Raw genomic sequence first — 23919 nt, forward strand, 5'->3', positions numbered from 1 at the left:
TTTAAGTGGTCAACGACTAAGTCTCGTAGTGGCCTATGTTTGGCCGAACGATTCGGAATCCACGCATGTATTGGTGGCGAAACTGATCAGTGGACTGGAAGCGTTGTTTTCTCATTCTGCCACTCTTCTGCTCATTACCGCGACTTCAATGCGTGTTTCGACCAACCGAACTTAAGCCGAACTTGGACCCTCGTGTATACACTTGCACAACTTGTTTGCTGGGTAGTTGATTCTACTGCGACACCGATTTTTCTGGAGCATATAGGGAATTCGGTCATCGACAAAGGGAACCAGGAACGGGATAAAGTTTCAGAACGAGAATCATTCCCTCTTAGAGGGCACAAGCATTTGTTCTCGCATACCAATAACAATAGACCTCATTATCTAGTTGCGCCTGCGTGGGCTGTCAAACGCTAATCTCGGTCGCAATGCTTGGATGTGGACAAGCTCATAGAACGCACGCAAGTTCTCTCTGTATTGGACAGGGTCAACATCGTAGCCTAGCCGCAGCACCTGGTTGAAATGCTCCAATCTACGGTACAGTCTTTATGTCTTCCCCGAAAGCTTAGGTCATAAGTTAACTATAGTTGCAGCCTTGCCCGAAAGGCCCAGATGGCCTTTAAAAGTAAAGGGTCTCTTGAAAAAGGTAGGCTTCACAATAACAACAATATCTTGAGAGACTCGAAACCCATTTGATTGCCTATACAGAATGAAATGTTTGGTGGCTTGCTCTAGGTTTTTGTCCCTCAAAAATCACTCTTCGCAGATGCTTACGCGGTGCCAGGCGCAGCGCCCTTTTTTTGCACGGCGTGGGAAGTGAGGATCTTAATATAATGCGACATCCTTCAATGGGACTTCACAGTGCAAGTATCAGTACAAGGTCTTGGGAGTTTTACGAATAAAGAAGTTGACTCAGGTAAGGTCTGCAATGAACATTTCATTGCGTTATCATCCTGGCACCGTATTCGACGACACTACCTAATAAATATCTACATACTTGTAGACCTCCAGGCCTGTTGAGAGGTGGTACCCTGTTAGGTATTCGTAAAAAAACGACCCAACCGCACTGTCGTCATGGTAGGGTATAGCGAAGAAGTGTTTAATATAAGCTGCTCTTTGGTTTGCTGACCATAGAAGCGAACAATTACTTAAAAGGTGTACATGCCATGCCGACGTAACAGGGATTCCGGAGAAAAGACCTCATAGAAACGGCACGCAGGATCCTAATGACTGACATCAAAAGATAATTGGCCACGCCGTGCAGTTCGCCATACGCAGGGTCCATCAACATCCAAATAGCCGATTCGACGCCCACAGACAAGGTTACGTCATACTGGCCGCGTCAGGTGTCCCTATGAATGTACTCAGCTTTTTCATTACATTCCTAGAGGCGAGCAGAATAATAATTACGGGCCAAACCCCCGCCCTCCACACTTCACTAAGAAAGACATCCCACACTTACTCTTCATCTTGTTGAGAGGTCTCCCTGATAAAGGGCGGCGAGAAAATTTAGTCGAAATCACCCTGTATGCAGATGACTTAGTAATATAAGGGTCGAATAAGCTCTGGGCCGGCTTCATGCGGCAGTTACAGATTTGAGGCCGTAAGCCTGATAAAAACTAAGGCGGTGAGGTTTCAAAGGGGCGACAGGATAACGATAACTGAAACCATGTATTTTGCCAAATCGGTTTTTGTCTAAGTAAACCATTCTCCGTACTTTAAGCGGCTCTTCTTCGAAAACAGCAGAAGTTTTACTACGCACGGCACCAAAGATGCTGGCGGGTAGTGTTCACCGCATGGGTTGGGTTGTAAAATACCTCATTGTTTATCCTTCACTACCGCTCTCGGCTTTTTCAACCCCAAGACAGTTTCGATCGCCGCACATGGGACACGCGTCATTTGGGAAAATCTTACAGTGACGAACAGTGAAATGGCCTCCAATCTTTTTACTCAAAAGAGCGCTGGAACTAGGCATAGAAATTCGAAATCCTCTCGTATATATCCTAGCCAACTCGCCACTGTTGTCCGGAGATCTACGTCGACGATTCCAGCTTTCAGTAACGGAACCTTTAGGAACTGAGGGCAAAAAGCCACGAAAACTGATAGGGATTTATCTGCTTTAGGTGCGATGAGGAACAACGAGTGGAAAGGGATGAAGCAGAGATCGTCACTAGCCTTGCCGTACATGAGCTCTATGACAGACTTTGCTAAACCAGGTTTCCGTGAGCCTGACAATGCGAATAACTATTCCAGATGCGGGGAAAATTGTGATATGTATTATTCCGATCATTGCCTTTTATCACCTCCGGGACATCTGGCGAATTTCTTAAATTTTACGAATCCAACAGAACTCGTATGACCTATATGACGCATTGCATATATGACGCAAACTACTTTAAATAGTCCTATACACTTTTTTTGATATTAAGATAATGTGTTGTTTTTGGCTACTACCAATATGAATAAATAAAATTTGATTAATCTAATAATAACACGCATAGTATTTTTACTCATCTCGTCGAGATTTATTGACTAATGGCAACCTTCTTTAGTCCATTCTGAGCGCTGTCTGAGATCAATTTGGCTTTGACAAATAAACAGACGGACACGGATTTTTCATAGTATACCATACGGACCCACGGGATTTACCTTGCGCATGTTTTGTTGTTGATTTAGCCAATTTGATTCACTGATATTACATCCAACATAGAAAATTGTAAGATAAACGAACAGCCTTTTTTTTGCAATGACCCTGTCTCACCGTACCCGTTACTCTTTTGCAGTTCCTTCATCAGCCTATTGTCATATATTTACCAGAGGGTCAGCCAACTCTTGTGATATATTAGCTCTTAGTGCATCAACAGGAAGTAATTACGGGGTTTTCAGGGACTAATTGACTCTGTTTCCGCGGCGCGCGTGAATAGGTAGGCGGACTCCTGAGAAACATACGTAAGTCGAAGCGCTTTTAGCCGACTTTTAATTGACCTTGCGATTGATAGGCTCGGCAGGCTTAGTCCTAGTCTATTTCCGAAACACTACCTAAGCTTAAACTTTTTTTTATCATGTAATATATTCTGCTTATAATAAAGATGGACAATTTTATTGAGATTTTCCGCTTCATGTATTAATTTTGTTTATTGGACGTCGCTAGGGCCTAGGGTTTTTTCTTTCGTTTTTACAATGAGTTGTTATCCATATTGAATTAAACGAAAACTTCATTGCACGATGATCTTTGTGTTTCGGTTGCGGTATTGAATTTTGTTCTAATACATCACCAAAACTTTTTTTTTGTTAATAAACAATTACACTAGATGAAAACACAGATATTTGGGTCGATTTACATACTGATCCTTTTCTACAACAATATCGAAACGTTAGGATTTTCTTATTTTCTAATATATTTTTTTGACACTCTGGCGGCTCTCTAAAAATGAATTAGCTCCATGTTTTCCGTTTCAAGTTTCAATTAATACGTATGAAATTAGACAAAAACACTCAAGCGAATTTTCACCTATTTGTTACATAAGCAAGCTAATAGTACCAATGTGATTCTCATAATTCTCAGTCGAAAATTTCAGTTTAAGGTATGAATATATTTATTTTTTTTATTTAGCTCGTCCAGATAAATCGATTAACACCCAGTAAAAATTTAAAATGGTAAGTTTTTGCTATTCAGGGGGGGGGGGGGGGTTTTTTTTTTATCATAAAACTGATTTTGATATAGAGACATACATTGCATTTTGATCTAGCTCGGCGAGACCTTTCAACCGGTATAAGGAACGATTTTTCCATATAGATTTCCCTTATGTCTCGAATTTTATAGTCCGTGCTCACAGCGAAACGAAATCTGCCTATCTATGTCCGAGTTCGAACCTTGACCACAACGCGTCCCTAAGATTAGCGGGCATATCGACTTCCACGAAAACATTTGACTACCGTTTTGTGAACAGAAAATTTTTCAGCAGACGCTCCGTCAAAAGATAATCCACCTCAGCCCGTACAACTTTTCTTATAAACATTTATAAAAGAATGCTGATATAAAAAAACCGCCAAAAATAAAAAATTGCAAAAAACGATCTTTTCTTAAATTGGCATGATGCTTTATGGGGTAAACACAAACTACCCCTTGGGAAAAAAACCTTAATTGGTTCTATCTTACACGCAGTTCTATTCCGGAGAGCAAGCAAAAATCAACCCGATATTTCACTTTGAGCGATCGGACAAGCAAGTATACAAACAGTTTTAGTAGTATATAGACAGAATTGTACGAGCGCGCGGGTTTTATCCCGCACCTACTTTGTCGTTGATTCATCTGATTTTTTGATATTACACCCAATCAAATGTTGACTACAACAAATGCTTACCAACAGTTGCTCCATTGCAATTACCCGCTCAAAAATCCGCCTATTACACCAATCTGAAAAGTCGATTTAGGCTTGATAAGTAGACTGGATACAGAGTTTTAGCAATATATGTATAGATGGATAGGCTAATATAGTGTCTGTATTGTCCTCGAACGTATCAACTAATGAATCCTTTATTTATACAAACGGAAATTTAAGGTGGAATACAGATTTGTAGTTTTGTTTGTAGAACTAGCCGCGAACTATCTAAGGCAAGACCTATGTGTATTTCTGTGCAGAGACGCGAATGCATCTCAACTCTGTGCTCGTAAAAGCGAATCGTAACTTCATTAATCAATAGATGATAGGGGAAAGGCAGCGAGGCCTTGCCCGGTAACTGAAAGCGTCTTCATCAAGATGGCAGGTGTAGGCCAAGCTACGCCGAACTTAGTTGCCAAGGGAAGTTAGTGCGTACTGTAGGGGTACGTGAGGTAAGCTGTAAAATACTGCATATGACAATACTTATCAGTTAGGAATGCTTTTGCACAATCTGATGCGCGGACGCGGGTCAGGGCAAAGTATAGATCATTGTCGCTGAAGACAGGTTCCTTAAGCGAGATGGGGACGTCGTCCAGCGTTTGACTTTAGGTGTTGTGAACCATCATTGTAAAGCACAATTGTACCATACTGTTGTTTAGGAGAATATTCGCGTTCTCGGAGAGTACGAGTGTAATTATCGGCAACAGCGTAACTCTGTCTCGGAATGTTCCTGTGGCAGTTTTCGCAGTAATGGAGTCAGAGTATAAATCGTTAACAACTAGTATGGTTTCACTGCAGAAATTGCGACAGTCTATATTACGCATGATAATTCTAGAAGAACTGTCCTGCAAGCGCAAGGTACAAAGTAAGAAGCCGGAGAGCTAAAGGCTGTCAACAAAGCCCGTTGTGAAGTGGGTTGCATCGACATCATCCATAACCTGACTGAGGACGCGGTATTCAGTGAAAATCGCGGAAGATCTCGCGATCTATGCTACCTTGATGCCCCTTGCTATTCCATAATGAAAACTAATATATAGCCGTTCGCAAATGCGTCCGTAGGAGTCTCAGATTAGATGCACGAGTAGATGGGATTGGTGAAATCTACAATAAAATCGCGTTGAACAACAATGTTTTCGGGCAACCTAATTATCTCAAATGCGGCTAGTGGTAAACTTGTCCTATGAAAGTGCGATTTTTCTGTATGGGCGTTCCCAGTATCGCCATCTGTATCCCGCCGCTCAACAGGTAGTAGCTGGCGAAAGTCGCCTGAGAAATGGGGGTAAGATTCCGCCGAAAGAGGCATCAATCGAGTCTTGATCACGGAGCGAATGATCGACGACCTCAAAAGCTTATCATCTGACCCTGGGGTTAGATGATAAGCCTTTGAAATAAGGAGCGCTATTGAAAGAATTAGTTTGGCGGTTTTCGTGTTCTCTATGTTACACGCGGAGTAAATCTCCTCGTAAACCTCAATCTAGACTTTAAATATAGAGTGAGCAATGTCGCCGCCTGATATTCATGCTCCCACATTGCCGAACGTCCACTTTTACGCCTTTGCGTACTTTTTCCAGGATAAAGTTGGAGATCAGAGTTGTCCCTAGACCGCCAGAGAGATCATCTGGCTTTAACCTGTGCATAGGCGCTGCAGGTAGGCAGATTTTCGGGATGATGGCGACACCTTGCAGGCTCATAAGGTAAGGTAATACGGCAAACGTCCCGGAGCAACCCGTAAGCGACTTCGAGGGTTTCGTGGCAGGGCCTCACGTGTGTGCGCTGTTGCTGTCGCTGTCACTGGTAAGTTTGTCTGTAAGCGAGTCACCGGAGTGGCTCGACTAGTAAGAGCGGCAGTGTTTTATTAGCTTTGTCCAAGCATGATTCAGTAGATGGAGTGATACTGCGTGGCGCAGGTTAATCGTAGGTCTAACTCTACAGCACAATATTGACATAACAATTGTGTATAGCGCAATAGCAACTTATCCAGCTCAGCCTCCTGCTTCGCCCCGTGCCAATTTTACTATTCAACAAATTTTATTTTTCTAACATTGCAGAAAAAAATAAATTAACCTGGCTGTTTAATTTTAAGCAGTGTATTCTTATTTGATCTGTACCCTTTTGTATACTTGCGTGGGGACTTCGCATCAGCTTCACGATGTGGTGACGCAGCCCTCATAATAACGTTAGTCATCGCAGCTGTGTCGCAGGCATATATGACGTTATTCTACGGAAACTTCAGTGTGAGAAAAATGTACGATAATCAGGAAAATAAATAATTTTCTCAAAAAGCCTCGACCCTCGACTGCATAAAGACCATTAGTGTATGTCGCCACTATTGTGTATTACTGCGCTTACAGTAACAATGAAGATCACACTAGTTAAACAGGGAAAGATTTTGTGTGTTAGTACTGTTTCATAACAGCGTTTCATAGTACGCCATACAGTACAGTGTGACGTTGATGATGTAGAAGTGCACACGGTGCTGATGGCCGTGTGGTGAGCGCTGACATGATAGTTGCTGCCGCCGTTTACGGCCAACTAAGTTAGCATTACGCTGTATAGAAAAGGCAAACCTTTTCCAGCAGAGAGAAAAATATTCAACCAACCGGCTTCATCTCCCGCACAAATGGAGCCAATCACAGTTGATACAAAATGGAATGCTAGCAGTCCACGGAAAATCAGCCCCTGAAGTGTTGGCCCCCCCTGGCTAAAGTAGTTTTGGGTGGGACAAGTTTTAGTAGAATAGCATAGACCTTATGTTTGTTTGTTTGTTTGACTGTCTATCCTCCCCGAAATCGACAAATTGGGTCGACTTTTTTGAGTTGCTGAGATGCAAAGCTGTTTCTCCCGTAAAGCCTTATGTCAATAACCAGCTCAAGTAAGCTAAGACAACGATGTTAGTCAACGCACAAAGCTTGCTATCGAAAACTGTTGTATAAAAGGTGACATCTCAACTAGCTCGCACATAAAATATTTGGATACACTTAAATGTTTCGTTAACAAGTGTCCTCTGTTGTTTCGAACGTTTCCTACAAGATGCTATGCGAAAATTTGTAAGATATCCTGTGAGGATAAAGATACTATTTGGTATATTGCACTTCAGCTACATACCGCCATACTATGGGGAAATAAAACTGGCGAACGCAGACGCCAAGAAGAATCCAGATGTTAATCCAAAAAATCAGAAGAATCAAACGATTAGGCGTTAAGGTAGCTAAATTTAAGTTAGTGAAACAAAAGGTTGGCGTAGAATAAGAAGCTGAATAGAACAATAGAAAGTACAAATTATTAACGTCCCGCTAATACTGAAAGCCGTAGGTCATGAGGAACAAGCTAACGTGAGAACCTTTCGGCAGGCGTCGGTCGGCAAACCTTGCCATTATTCTTAAAGAAATAAGATGAAACGACACTTCTATGTGCAACTCAAGTCATTCAGACTGGTGAAGCAGTCGTAAAAGGCTAACGAAGTAGGTGGGGCAACAAGATACGGTTTCATTTTCTGTGTTTAATGTCCAGTGCTTAAATCGTATTATGGGTGACTTGCTAGTACGAACAAAGTGTCTACGTCTAGATTCGAACCTAGACCATCACGCATTGCTAAGTTCACCAGGCAAATACGTCACTGTGTTATCACGGGGACATTATAGTTTACGCTACTATATATAACTAAATTGATTACGTCAATAGCGAAACAGGCATGGGGCGAAGTTCGCGGGTGTATGTCGTGTCTAATATTATGTTGTTGATGTTTATGGTATATGATAATTACATATGAATACCAAGATCACTTGAAGCGGTGTAATACTTGGCTACCGCTGTACTTTAGTGGACAGCCTCTGGAAGTTAGTGGCACATCATAGCCTAGGTAACTACATCTTCACTATTAAGCAATAGTATAAAGTTTATGCTTCATGTTAGATGCTTCATCTGCCGTTTTTAGTTATTACACGAGGGCCGAAGTGGAAGCATATCCATTTAGCCATATGTTTAGCAGGTTTAGCTTATTTTTGGGTCTGGCAGTAAAAGGTTCGAATCTAAGTTAGATTCAAATGAGGTTGCGCTACGTGATTTAATTACGAGATACATAATTGATCTCTCTCAAATGATGTGGACCCCTTATGCTCAAAGTTAAGCATCAAACTAATAGCAGCATTTCATAAAGTAAGCGATACATACAATAATCTGTATTACTCTCTTACCACCAAATTAGCAATAGCGGGAATCGTGCATTTGTCGTAATGGTGAGTTGTCAAGGGAGAGAAAGTGCAAATACATTTTTAGGGCGTTGAGTCCTTATCATTGGGTCCACCACGTGCGCGGCATACTCCATTGACGTACACACGCTAGAAGAACGCGATGTTACCCTCTGTAGGAGGCTCTTCATTGAGTCGTAAAACGACGAAGTACTTTGTAGTGGATTGTAATGCATGTGTATATGATCGAAGGGAAGCTTAGTGAATTCTAGTTATACGAATACGGCAAAAAATTAAGCGCTTTTCCGTAACACTGTCGAAAGTAAAACTCAATGGAGCTGTTTTCCAACGCACTTCCGCTTCCCCCCATTTAGCGCAGATTTCCGAGCATTCTTGAGAATGTTAAGAATGTTTTTGATGTATGTACAATGATCTTACTTACTAGCATTCCGCAAAACATGCTAAAAATGTGTTTAAAGCAAGCGCTTGGGGACTTGCTGTTCGGTCATAAGTATTCTTTACGTAAAACACATTTGTTTCGTCTGCCATTTTCTCGGACATATACAAAAAATGAACACGTCTGATTTGGCAGATATTGATTTGAGCATTATGTTGGTTGTGGATCATTCGATTATCCAACTGAAATTTAGGCCCTAGGTATCACAATTGAATCTTGTCTACCACACCGACATTGGTGCAAGGCCGGCGGATATATTAACAAAACATTACTTGCCCAAATCCACAATTCAAACAAAAGTTTTGTTTGTAGATGCCCCCAGCGACAATTTATATTGTTGAGGATCGATTTTTGAGCATCCAGCTATATAAAAACACTCTGCAATATATTCACACTTTGCTACTTCTTATCATTTTAACTTACACCCGCTTACCCTAAGCAACTTCAAGGAGTTAATGCCAAGCTATTGTTGTGTAAAAAGAGATGGCAGATTTCACAATCTTCCTTCGCATGCCGAGAATGCTTACGTGATCTATAATATTCAGCCTAAAATATTCTTGACACAATATAGTAGTGGAAAAACAGAAATGGTGAGACGAACTATTCCTTAGAATTTCAAAAAGCATCTGTATAAGCTTTCGTTGAAACGGTTTTAAATTGTTGTAAAACGAATCATCGGCCCCTTTTTCGGGAAAAGCACTATAGTGCCTTTATGAAGTAAAAAGATACTAGGTGCGATATGCAAGACGCAGGCTAGATGCAAAAGGATAATGTTAAAAGAAATTGATCGTTGAAGAAGGCTAACTGTAAGTTTAAAAGATCTTAGCTCTCTTCACATATATTGGAACCTCTTATGACCTATACGTCCTAATAGGCAAAAATGTTTGTAAAACAGCAAGGATCGATGCAAAAAAATAGTACAAACCGAAGAGTGTACGCTAAACACAAGTGCGGTCAACTGATATAAAGAACTCGCATAATTTAAAAAATGTCTAAGGCTTCGCTAGGGATTGAACCCAAAAGTGCCATGAAAGTGTGGTATTGAAGCATTAAACCTAAAGCACGTCTTATGCAGAACAGAAAAAGTATACTTTTTAAGCGTGAAGTATTTGATAGGAGGATTTGCACATATGTAAAAGTGATGATTTGGTAATTACTTGTTAGATTATAAGTAAGAAATGCATCCTCAAAACGGGTCAAGATATATATAAAATTCTTAGCATATAAACCGCTTCTTTTAGCTAGTTTTCCTATCGTAGTCCATTATTTTCATGTTGCTTGCTTGTGGAGGGACAGTGGTGGACTGAATGCTTCATTAACGGTTTTGTATTAAAGCTGAGCTTTTCTCTTGTATATCTTCGTGTGGTTTCTCGAGACTTTATTTCAATGCGTTAATCTTTAAAATCAAGTGCTACAGGTGTCTACTATTCCACTTACTTCAACCCAATCGTTGCAAGCATAATTATTAAAGCAAACGTCCAATACTAAGTCCACGTGTATATCGGAGTACAACCCAGCTTCTCTTTTTTTTCGTAAAGAAAAAGAACAAAAAGTGTGGATTTATATTGAACGAACTAGTAACTCCGTGGGAGTCCAAACAATGTATGTTTTTCAAAAATAAAGAGCTACTCGAAATCTGCTGCGCATGCTTTTTTTTTTTGTTTCGAAAAATAACCCACATTTTACATTAACGCTGGACCGCCGAATGGGTTTTACAGTGCCTGCATAGGTAGTGTGTATCGGAGCTAATCAGATATGTGGTAAATACAAATGGGTAGATTCTTTAAGAACTCTTTCACGTAATTACGACTTTTCATCGTTTAATCACACAGATCTAAGAATATTTACTAAAGCATTGTAGCGGTTCTTTTTTAAACTATTTGAAGAATATCATACCCACAACGCGCAAGTTCCTGTGTCTGCAACTTCCAAGTTTATGACGTGCAGTGACCTCAGGAATCAAACTAATATCAACATGCTTGATGGTCAAAAAACATTGCTGACATGTATGTACTGACAGAACAAGATGATTTCTACGTTTTGTGTACTACGTCCTGCCTCGCTGTTAGGCATTCCATCGGATGACTGGCCCCAAGCACGTAACGAAGTCTGTCTATGCCCGGGTTCGCACATAGATGACAATGTGTCGTTATCCGCTAGGATATCACGGGGAGAGGATGACCTAATAACAATAAAACGGCAAAAAGTTTTTTAGGAAACTAGGATATCGTTGATGTTACGCTAAAAGTGCTTGACTTATCTTGAGTAGGCGTTACAAAATATGCTTCATTTATACCTATAAATTGAAAGGGAAAATAAAAATTAGTTCAACCGTTGTTTTTATCCAAGTGACACGTTCAAGATAATGATAAATACTGATCTGTATTATTTTTTCTCATGTCCTAAAATTTACACATAACTATTACCGATTGGCAAATTAACTATGTTAAATTATCTTATATGTAAGTTATTATTATGAAGTTTAAAACGAAATCTGTAACGATTTGTTTATTGCGACTTTTCCAGGAGGATAGATTTTAAACGTACTGTTCCGGTAATAGTTTCGTAGGTAACGTATTTGCTAACCTTAATTCTGTTAATCTTAGAGACGCACTGTGGTTTAGGTTCGAAATTTGGATCAGATACTTTGTTTCGTAGCCGTATGATGAATACGTGGCGGCGATGCCAGAAGTAACACTCGGAATATAAAGAGGTTCTAATTGGTCTCTTTATGTGCATTTACAATAATATCGTAGCTATCCCCTAACGTTATTATTATTACGTTAGAACGCATATTGTGAAATTTATGTTTAAGAGAATAATGAAGAATAACAATTTTTTGCTTTTTTTTCCTAAAAAAGAACCAAATCAGCACTTATTTCCAATAATGCATAAACGCGAAGGAGCCATACGTAGTGGCTGAGGGTTACTTACATCAAAAAAAAAAAAAGATTTTGAAATCGTTCGTCGGTACATGGGGGCATCCTTTTAGTGTTTTTGACCCATTTACACTGAGATAGGTAAAGGTTTCTTAGTTTGAATGCCCTGTTGTCCCAATTATCGCTACTTGGGGAAACATGTATCGGCTTGTAGTGAATCTCTTTTATAGAGCTTTGCCTAAAGCCATTTTTTCAAAGGTAATTGTCCTTCCTACGTACCATTGTCATAGAAACATACGATAGGTTCTGTGCGAGAACACGCTTAAAAAAGTTCAGTTTGACACTTACTGGTAAATAAATAGTATATTTTCCACGGTCAGTTTCATCTTTTTACGCTGCCTGTTGCAATTAGTTGTGCTTGGCTGAATTATAGGCAAAGGCATTGCTATAGCTAAAGTAACTGGTTTTAAAAAAAAACGGTAGAAACAGCACTCAACCCTAAAAATAACTCGAATGAAGGTTTGTCCTTCTAAATCAGGCCCTTATGGTCATTTGGTACAAACCAGATGTTGATACACGAGACGGAAAAATCTGAAATTAATCCCAGTTTCAAAATGGTCTATCAAGACTATATACACATGTTATACAAAATATGTAACCTCACTAACCTCTCTAACTTTAAAATAGTGTGTTTTCTCTACATTTTTTCTATTTGACTTAATGCAAGATAGAATAGACCGATTCCTCTCTTTTTCAGAATCATTACAGACCCATTACATCTATCTCACGCGAGTTAAGGTATTTTGTTACATTCTCCAAACAGTAGACATGTATAAACTCCAGATAAATTCTACGTGACAACTGTTTGTTTCTGCTACAGCTAGCCTGCTACATACGGCCTCCCACTCTAAATGTTTCGGCATTTACCTCCGCGATCGCGAAACGAAGTACGTCTATGCCCGAATTTGAACCTAGGCTATCACGTGTCTCTAAACGCCTGACCCATGCCAGTATGTATCGCTCTCAACATAAGACTACCTAACGACACGTAACGAGTACCTTTTCGTGTAGAGAGTATATACGTGTATAACCCCTCCTAATACATTCTCTAATTGTGCATTGATTGGTTTTTTACGCTTTTTGGTACCAATTTTCCAATTGCTGGATTGTGTTTTCCTGCAGCGTGATATCTTCTGGCGAGAACGAAATGTCCGTAAAGCTGACACACCATGTGTTTCGAATCGGCCTCGTTATACTCTTTACGTTACGGATTCAAATCTTTTGTATAACTGCTTATAACTAACTGATAACGAGTAATGACACATAAACTAAATTCGGTAACTTAAGGACGAGCTTAAGAAACGAACTCAGGAACATTCAAGCCGTTATATTATTATATATTAGTTATTGTTTGAACATCTCAGCAACTTCTCCACACGTAAGTAGATAACAGACTACGATCATGTGACCAGATAGCAAATTAGATCGAATTAAATAAAGCAAAATAAATAGAATAAGTTGTGTAGAATAGTATTTTATTATTACTAGAAATTATTTAGTAGACTTTTAACGCAGCAAATCAACAGTGAAACTATCACTGTTTAATAATTGCTTTGCTATTCACTATTATTAGAACTATGTCCGCATTTCCCTTTTTCATTTAGCCTGTATTTTTATATATATATATATGTATGTCTTTTTATTTAATTATATCTATTATTATATTGAGTTGTTTATTCAGGAGACACTCAACCAAATTGTTCCTTCGGCACGATCTTACGTTGCGGTCAGTTGGAAGTTTTTTTTCTCGTTCCTTGAATAGACTTATATTTTTGTATTATCAACACTCTACTCGCATAGTTAAGTGATAAATTAAAACGAGTCTTCGTTTTATTTGCGTTCCCCTAGTTTATCAATTTCCCACCGAAGGCAGTATTGCTTTAATTAACACTTTTAATTCATTTTTCCATTTCTTTTATGACAATCTAGTCTGGCTAGGCGTGCAATTAGCAGTAGCACAAAACAAATGTGCTCAGACCCGAACACTCAGATAGTACCTACCTAGTATTTATGCCAATTGTAGTTTCCTGCCAATCAGTATACTATTGAACATATGATATAGGTATCTTCATTGAACAGAATTGGTACTGATGATCGAATTTTTCGTTCGAAGAATTGGCTAAAAGCTGCACCAGTGCGTTGACGAGCCAGTTTTGTGCTTTCACTTCTTAATTAATTAAGGTAAGTTGAATTTGTACTTGGAGAAGTAGAAACCGAGGCGTTGCGCTAACTTACTCCGGAACAGAATATGTGATAATGTTCCATTTATTGCTATAGCAATTATTTTTTTTGGAAATCGTTGCGTTTGAAATTGAGGAAAATTAGCGGTTGATGACTTACTTAATGTTCATCCATAATCCGGTTGGCTAAGCCTATCCATATCAGGCAAAAGCTACAGCAGTATTCGTTTAACTAGGCTTTTTTGACTCTGCATGACGAGCCGCGTTAAAGAGTTTTTCTTTTTCGATATAAAATGAACTTCTCCCATTGCCGTCGAAGTTAGTTTTGATGGGGCCTCTCATGTCGGGCGTCATCGGCAGCCGATCGTGTGACGGCTGTTGACTATGGCTGTCATCCGGGAGGAAGCGAATCAGACTACAACAGACACAACGAGAGGGTAAACCGGCTTATGGCTAGCGACGATACGAGATAACCATGTATGGAAAATCAAACTGACTACTTAGGCCCATAAAGGGACGTCGCAGAAGCTATCCTTCATTTATGATTTCTATTCATTATTTTAAATGACGATATTCTTCAAAGATTTTAATTGCACCTTCAAATGATCAGTGCTAGTCTTGAAGTAAGGGTTAACAGGAAACGGGATAAAAGGAATAGTAGAATAATTTTAAATAGGCAAAACAAGTATTAATCAAATTATTTCGCTTACGTCGATCATAAGCGAGACAGATTTTGCAGCCACAATATGATTTGTAAGAGAAGCATCCAGATTGTTGCCATCACAACACCATAGATTTCCCTTAGAGCACGTTCGATAGAGATCGTTGGTACATATAAGGAATTATTTCGCATCTCTACGGAAGCAATCCCAAAATATACGTCTAAGCTAAAGAAACGCCTTTCTGAATAATACCTTTCGTATATATTGGCGTATAAGCAAAAACTACTTTAAGTATATTTACCTACAAAAAGTATTAAAAATAAGAAGATTGGTTTTATTGTGCTAGCCCTGTAAGAAATACGAAGAGGAAACGTTCCGCTGGGTCCGAAATCTTCTGTTTCGAAAAACTACATGTCAGGCAATCACATCGTGTCAAAGCGCGATCAAGAACATTTAATTTATTCATTTACACATAAATAATGCCGAAACTTGGAAAGCAGATAGAAAAATTTCAAATGTTTGGGTGTTTCGCGAGCTCGGGCGATGTGGCTCCAGTCGCTATTGATGACAATTCGTAATCTGTTAGCGCGCGAGGAACCCTGTCAATCAGGTACAAACAACGATGGTTATAAACCCATATTTATATGTATGCGCCTTTGGCAGTATTTAGACAATCTTAGATTTACCCAAGAAACAAAGTCTGGATGAATTAATATAGATCCTTAAAAATAAAGTAAAATACTTTCTAAACGAGGCAAGCAAAACAGTCACTTTATTAAATGTAGTAGATAACGGATTTAGATTATACAAAGCTTTATGAGGCTGACATAAAAATAATTGACTAGAGTTTTTTAGCTTGCCACTTACTTGGGTGCAGTGCAGCTTGAAGGGGCGCACTTTTAACTAATATGTAGCGGCTCCTAGAAATTCCAATCTTAGTTTTTAAGTGATACTTTTTGATTTCATTTCAGGAAGAGATATGTAAAAAAAGATGCTATTTTTCATCTTGACATGCTAATTTCGAACTAGCTTGTTAGGTACGAAAAGGCGAAGACAATTGCAGATGCATTGGAATAGGTGGGTGTGGGATTATATATAGAGTTATGGGTTTAAGTAAAAAAATAACTAAAGCTGAAATTGCTTGTAAGTACTTTTATTGGTAGTTTGCGTGTAAGCTATAAGCCATTTTCAATTCACATTAAGTAAAAACGCTACAAAATCGTAACTAACTGGCGGCGACCTATTATTAAGAGAAGCTGCTGAATAATTTACACGTCAGTGGTTGAAGCTTTCGAACTCTATATGGGTAACACAAAATCGAAGACGACTTTGTGGCTTTCAAGTTCATCATTTGTATCACATTTTGCAACGCATGCAATGGATTTTATGTCGAGTTGTAAACCGGAACGATTTGAAATCAAATAGGTAGATGGTTATATAATTTAGTGAACTTGCGCTAAGTAGTAGCTATTACTTGGAAGTAATAGGAACTTTTCGATAAGAAAAAAGCAGTAGGAATTTCCTGCTATTAAAGCTGCACTTTTGCTACCCCTACGAACACAGATTTTAGTGGGAACCAAAGATGTGTTTTCATGAGAATTTAATAAGGTGTATTCATAAAAATCAAATTATACGCTCACCGTAAATAACATTTCAAAGGTAATTTCACACTTGCCACAAAATGTAAACGTTCCACACTTCCGGTATAAAACGACAATAGTGTTTCTTTATCGGCACAAATTAATCTGGTAACAAGTGGATCATCGGGGCTGCAGATGCGGCCCCGTGTATTAGTATTCGAATAAGCGAAAGGAGAGGATCCTACAAGTGAAGCGGCATATCTGCTACGCCGCCGACCGAATAGTTTTTGTTATCGACGTATGCACTAGTGTTACCGGCGCTACAGGTAACCTCCGACCCCTTCGTCAATGAGCGAGCCAAAAAGTATTAGTTGTTGTCGGTTCCAGCGTGGCCTGGTTTCCTTTGCGTTTGGCAGAATCCCTTCGGCATATATCCCAAGCGTGTTGGTATATGTTACCTTCCGAAATACATGGGCTCGCTTTATGGGAACTATCCCCTAGCCGCTTGCTACCTACCGAAACGGAGCCCTATAAGCATGCATGCATATATATATGTGTGTATATCAATGAAAATGTTTATTCAATATAGACCGCAAAATTAGAAATTTTAAATGTTGCTTTGAAAGCTTGCCGAAACCCGAGATCATACAATGATGCTATTTGCTAGACAAAGGTATTAGACAAATGTATCGACCAACTGGCTGTCTTGCCTGCATTTTATTTTTCGCTCAGAGCAGCAAACAGCTGAAGGGAAAGAATAAAAAACCACTGTTCAAGTTCCGGGATGTTGATGTCGCAATTCTATAGCGAGGACAAGTATTTTACTCTCTCTTTCACTTTTCTTTTAAATTGTGTATTTTTGAAAAAATTCCGAATAAGCCTTCACCGTTTATTTCAGGTCTTTTTGGAAACTAATCTTTCATCTCCCTGACAGCGTATGACTCGTAGATACATCCTTTAAAGTTTGAGAGTTTCTTGCTCACAACTATCATCGAAGTGTAATGTTTGACATTATCATTGGCATATGCTAGAGGTATTGTAAACAAATTGTCGTATCGCCTTATTTTGCACTACCCTTGCAGACTTCTAAATGTTACAGCTCATATTATGACATCTAGTTGAAATTTGTCGTAATAATTGACTCTGAGGAAATTATTACATCACTGTAAGACCATGAGTTGGTTGCTTGAGAGGGTGGTGCAAAATTGCCCCACTGAATCAAATATATGATAGTGGTAGAATTAAAGTCGGCCCATTTCGCACGTTATTCTAAATCACTCACATCGACATACCAGTTCAATCTGCATATGCTCAATCAGATTGAAATATTGTTGACAGTGCAAAAACATGGTTAAGACGTTAGGTGCGAAATTGGTGGCACCATTGCAAGTTTGCACCAGAATTGAAAACGAGCTATTTCCAGGCCGACCGAACTTATATCCTTCTACAAACTGAATAAAATACGTATAGTCAGCCAAGTCAACAGTTAAGAGATCAAGGAAGCCTCAACAAGTGGCGAATGCCAAACTTCAACTTGTATTAAACACCTGTATACGGAAGTTGAATGCAGTTCTCTATTTCTCTCCAGTAACTAATTTGGGCTTTAAGTTTAGACTAGAATTTGAATAATAATAGTCATGCAAAATTCTTTTCCTTTTTGGCCCGTGTTTTTAATCGCTAATGCAGGCCTGATTGGCCATTTCACATTGATCTAAAGCGACGGAAATGAATTGATTATAACGCGAAAAAGGTGATATTCAGTGAAAAGACTGGGATCGCTCTTTCCTACCTGTGATCATGTAAACTATTGCATTTTGTGGTTCTAGGGCATCGTGTTTTTGCCTGTTAGGCTTAAAGACACGTTGTGGTATAGGTTCGAATCCTGATACAGAAACACTTCGTTTCGTGCCGGAAGCCGGACACAGAACTCGAAAAATAAAGGGTGTCATAGAACGAAAGATTCGACAGCGATACTGAAGTTACATGTATATATATGCCGTATGGGCCTCGTTTGTCAGGAAGGCACACTCTGAAAGTGGCTACGCAGATGCCTGTGGCTCATGAGTCGCTACGTTGAATGAGGGTATATTGATTGTTTTGACAGCCGTTTGTTTTAAATCTCATTTTGGGTGCTTATCAAAGGGTCCGGAATCATTCATTTGAAGAGACTACACAAATTATACATTCTGTTTTCATTAATACGAAAAACATCTCTAGGGCTTGCGGGATTGCTTCGACCACTCTTTTATTTCATCAATGCTTTAATCTCTACGTTCCATGTCGCTGTAAAGTATATCACTAAATTCGTTTTGTTAAAGTATCTCGTCTTACATGGCGCACTAGATTTTTACCGGGATTTAATACTCATATCCACACCTGTCATATCGTAACTAAAATTGGACCTTTTACTCGAACTCTAATGCAGAGCTCCTGACAACGAAATTCAAGACTGTTTTTAATATTTCAATTTATAATAAATATATAATGGTTTTGTGAGACGTGCCAGGAGCCAAATAATAACTAACAATTATTACTCGGTATAAGCTTAACATCGATGATACATACTGAACAGCTTTTCAACATGAAGATAATCTTCTGGTTTTAATACTTGTAGAACGTACAAATACGTGTAGAGGACTCAAACCAATTCTGAAGAGAGTATCGTTCAAATACGGTCTACAAAACGCAATGAATTGCGCGTGAATATCACTAGTGTGCCAAATGGCTGTGTAAAATAGAGAGACATCAGATTTGCCCTTGAAGTTTGAGCATTTAGGGTATTTGAGGAGCATGCGGTAAAAGCGTTCCAGCATAGAAGGAATAACGTGACTCTAGCGAATAAATTGGATTCGTAAGAGAAATCGCTTTCTTTTAATAGATTTACAATTTTAAATAGGAAATGTTCTCAAACTTTTTCCAAAACTGATCATTTTATTTGAGTTGAGATTTTTTCGACCTATATGCCCATTTTTTAACCACCACTATCTTTTTTGCTACGGCCCCATTCCGTAACCCATTTCATACAATAAGACATGTTAAATAATTTTAGGAAGCAATGTTTCCAAAGAACACAGTGTCACGCACAAGTTACATTCATTTAAAATACAGTAATTTAATTTTTTAAAATTTAAACATTTTTTTTTTCTTTAAATCTCACAGATTGTTTACTCACTTAGCTAAGGTGGTACCAATGCTTAAATTGCCACTTTATTTCTAATACTATTAAAAGGTACGTTTATCTTTTTACGGAGTTCGATACGTTTGAAGATTAGTCTTATGATACAACTCATCTGTAGCTGTCTGTATTGTACCCTTGACATTCTTCTTATAAAAAAATCTAAATATATAAAAGCATGTACATCGTCTGTTATTTCAATATGCTTTTCTTAGTACGACGGTCATATTACGGAGCAATACGTAAAGTTTGGTATTGCAGGACTTTTGCACAGTTTTCTGGATACCAGTTTTTTTTTCCAACAAAAGCTTGTAAAGTATTAATAATTACAACAAAAAATTCATAATATTGGTTATATATTAATAATATCCAAATCCGCGAAAATGTTAACCCGCAGAGTCTCTAATAATGTTTACAATTGATCGAAATTCTTGCTCTGGTGTGTATACACAGGGATCAGTTCCACAGCAGAGCTTGACTTGCTTGGACACTATCACATTTACACACTATCGTTCTTATGCTTTCTGTAGAGTACACTGTGAAACATTGTAATCGGCTTCCTTCTTCATAGGTCAATAAAACTTGATACTATCGGTAAAATGCAGTAAATTCAAATTATCCTACACCACCAGCCTCTGTGAGAATCAGAACGTCCATTTAACAGGTCATTGGTTGTTATTAAAGTTTCAATCCCTCCAGTGCAATCCCATAGAACTGAAGTGTAGGTTCCTCTAACAGCCATTATCAACCGTAGCCGTCCTTCTGGGCTTTTTTTTTTGTTGTTGAATACTGTATTCAAGACATGGAACTATGCTCAATTAGAACGACACAATAGAAAGTACTATGCAAACGTAGTCATCATCAGTCACCGTAAACCTCCGGGGAAACCCTATGTACAAAAAAAGTTATCTTTATGGAAAAGTTACTGCCGGAGTAGTGTTGCACTAAACATTGGTTGTTGATAAAAACTGCATAGCATACATTTTAAAACCAACCCGATGGCTGAAGATTACTAAAATCAAACACGTTAGAAATATTATTTTAAACTTTTAAGCGCATTAAATCAAAGAGAGGATGTATCTTGGATACACAGGTGAAAAAGGTAATAGAATTTTTCTTGCAAGGAATATAGCAGAAGAAATTGCATCTCTGCGATCGACTGATATACAAAAAACAAGTATTTTTCGTCTCCGAAAAAGCAGTATATTGTAGTTCCAGTATCTCTAAAACCGCACACGATACGAACTTGTGATCTGATACATATTTGATTCATGGTACCACTTGTAGCCTATCTTGATTAACATACGAACGCGCAACGTTTGTTTAAGGAATGGAAATGGAACTAATTACAAGAAATAAAAATCGAAGTAATTAACGAAGGCCCTTCTGTGGAATCGATACTGCTGAATGATTTTCAGGTACGTCTTAGTATTGGACCTGCTACGCCATTTTATTTATACGTCTAGTCTGAAACGTAACTTGGTCGTTCTATGTGTTTTTGTGTGTATACTATAGTATAACATCTGAACTGTAGCTCAAGTTTTCACTAACAGTTCGTTAAAGCCATGGACATCGAAACAGTACACATCTAACATTGTCATTTCTACTATTTAGGGAAATATGTTACTTGGACTATAAGGACTACATGGGCGGTTCAGGAATAAATACTAGTATCTGATAAGTTTTGCTGAAACCGGTTTGAATATTTTGAAGTTAAAGGTCTCAATTTGAGCTATAAAATACGCTTCGAAATATAAAATACGAATATTATAACAAGCGGATGTCGACAAGATGCAGGCTTTAAAATAGGAAAATCCGGACACTTAATTCAAGGGCTTGCGGCGTACAGTTTATCGTTGCGCTGGTTGAAATTATTTACAGATATATCCTATTGGACTGTTAACGGAGGGAGGGTGGACAGAGCCCCGTTGCAAATCGCTTAGTATACGCATTTGATTGCTTACACGGCAAAAAAAGAATGGGTAATTTCTGTAAAGATGACTTACAAAGACAAGAAATTTATTGTTTACAACTACATTTTACTATTTTCCGGTATCTTTCTACCTAGCCCGGCACCATCTTGCCTGGTGGAAATACAAACTTGGTTGGCTATTCTCGGTACACAATCTCTTGAGCGTCAACTTCTGTGAGCTTGCTAACCCCATTGCCTCATTGGTTCGCATAGTACATATAGAAGGTCTTTCGCAATGACAAGTCCGCTGACGCACCAAATTCCTGATGTCGTGCCAGAGAGCTTTCAGCAGAAGAAAAAGTAATCAAGCACCAGATCATTTTTTAACTCAACACTTCAAAGAATTTAGAAACATAGTTTTTCCAAAATTTAGTAATCAAAGCAAGCAAAATGAGAACTAATTATTTATATGCCTAAGGACACGAATAAGGTTTTATACGTCAATACAGTTGACAGAAATAATCTAAAAATAACGAAAAAAACAGCTTTGAGATGCTCGAGATGGGCGTGGTTTATGGCGAGGCCAATAGCCTGCCAACTCTTACAAATCACACATAATTTACAACCAGATAAATAGTTTCATTTAATATGGTAGCCAGATCCTAAACAATGTGTAGAAATACGAGTTTGTTCAATAATAAAATCAATCGCAGCAAGCAAATCGTTAAACATTGCTCAATCCTCACGAATTGAGTAGTTATAGATTTACTTGACCCAAACTTTTAACTACCTAACCTGTAAGTAAACCTTTCACTGATTAATAAATCGTGATAAACCAGAAATTTTTCAAATACACCCTTCTGTGGTACGTTGTAGCAGGCTTCAATGCACTCTCTAAAACTTTCCGTATCTACAGGTATTGCTATTAAGTATCTAAAACACTCTAACCGGGCTCATTTCGTAGATTTTCGTCAACTTTACGCGGGGAGTCTTCTTTGATACTAAATAATATACACTATGGCACTTTAACTTCAGTATTTTGACTCTAACAGCAATTTAGGTGCTTCTACCGATCGGGTGTGGCCAGTCAGTAGAAGAATTAAGCTCAAGAATTAGAATTACATTTTACATCTGCAAAGAAGACCCAAAGTGGTTAAGAAAAATATCCGCTTTTTTTTCAGTAGTCCAAACACGTTGTCTAAATAGAGCAATAACCCACTTATATATATATTTGTTTATACCTGAACTAAAGGTGAGTATTCCTTAGCGTCCTCTGAGCTCATTTTAGATAGCTTAATTGCCCTAATATGAACAACCTGACGGATTTTTTGCCCTTTGGCAATATTCGTATAAACGAGCCATAATATATCGGATAGATGTGTCTCTTATTTACGTAGTACATCTTCGTATCTCGCATAGGAATTGTTGAATACGTACCTATTCGTAAGGGCAGATGGAGAGTTTAGTACTTGAATATGTAGTTCCTATGAAACTGTTTTTTTTTCTTACTGAAGTTCATTGTATTTTTGGGAATTACATTTCATATTGCTTATTCGACGACCATAACATGGTTTTGTATTGTTCTGGTCGATATCGTCTCTAAACGCGAGTTCAGTCTTCTGAGAATTGCTAAGAGACTTGCAGGTTACTTTTTTACTTTGCCGTCAATGATCGCTTGATCTCGACATAGTCATTTAGGCTAGAATCATAACCCACTAGACTGAATCTTCTCAGACTTTACTCTACATATATAGATACCCTCGTGGTTCATATACATATATATATATATATATATATGAACGAGAAAAAGTAATTAACAACGTACTTAGCTGCTCCGAAGTTCGTACGTAAACGTAATTATCGTTCAGTCACCGACTTACTGTTATCGCACTTTGCCGGCTCGACCGAATTTGTTTCTGTGCCGTCGTGTGACCGATCCTTGTGGTACCGTTCAAGCTTCCGATTATCTCCGCGTTCCTGCGTCGAATAAACTCATTCACTTGACTATTTGATATCTTCTGATCTTCCATATCGCTGCCTTCCTTCCTTTTATCAACGATCACGGCGCCTCACTTGCTTATCCGCTCCCTATTCAGTCCGGTAGATCTGTTGTATGATGGTTTTACGCGTTCCCTACTTGTTTGTTCAGCCCGTACGGGCTTTCTGGACCAGTATTCGTTACAACGAACCCCTGCCAATAGAAACTTTCATAATTAATAATATGCGTATGTGGCTAAATATGCATCGAAAGATACCTATTATTATGTATAGATAAATAGGTCATAATGATACGAATACTATCTTAACTGCATCAAGTGAGCATAGGCCATAATCATCGGCTTGTCCTCCCGCTTTGTAATGGCGTTAAAGGAATTTCTACCCTTACGTAAAATGTTTATAAATGGGTACATTTACACACCTTTTCTTAATGTGTTTAATTTTCTT

At 38.6% G+C, this 23919-nt stretch overlaps 1 long non-coding RNA gene across 1 annotated transcript; it reads right to left on the reverse strand.

Moving 5' to 3' along the window:
* Nucleotides 1-2557: 2557 nt before the first annotated feature.
* LOC111258864 (uncharacterized) lies at nucleotides 2558-23473 on the reverse strand. The gene is made up of 4 exons (XR_002679243.2): nucleotides 23300-23473; nucleotides 10923-11208; nucleotides 4365-4417; nucleotides 2558-2936 (listed from the first exon to the last, which is right to left on the reverse strand). It is a non-coding gene; the product is annotated as an uncharacterized LOC111258864 (long non-coding RNA).
* Between the last annotated feature and the right edge of the window lie 446 nt (nucleotides 23474-23919).

This window comes from Varroa jacobsoni, unplaced genomic scaffold (assembly GCF_002532875.2).
Source record: "Varroa jacobsoni isolate VJ856 unplaced genomic scaffold, vjacob_1.0 scaffold_272, whole genome shotgun sequence".
Classification (NCBI taxonomy): domain Eukaryota; kingdom Metazoa; phylum Arthropoda; class Arachnida; order Mesostigmata; family Varroidae; genus Varroa; species Varroa jacobsoni.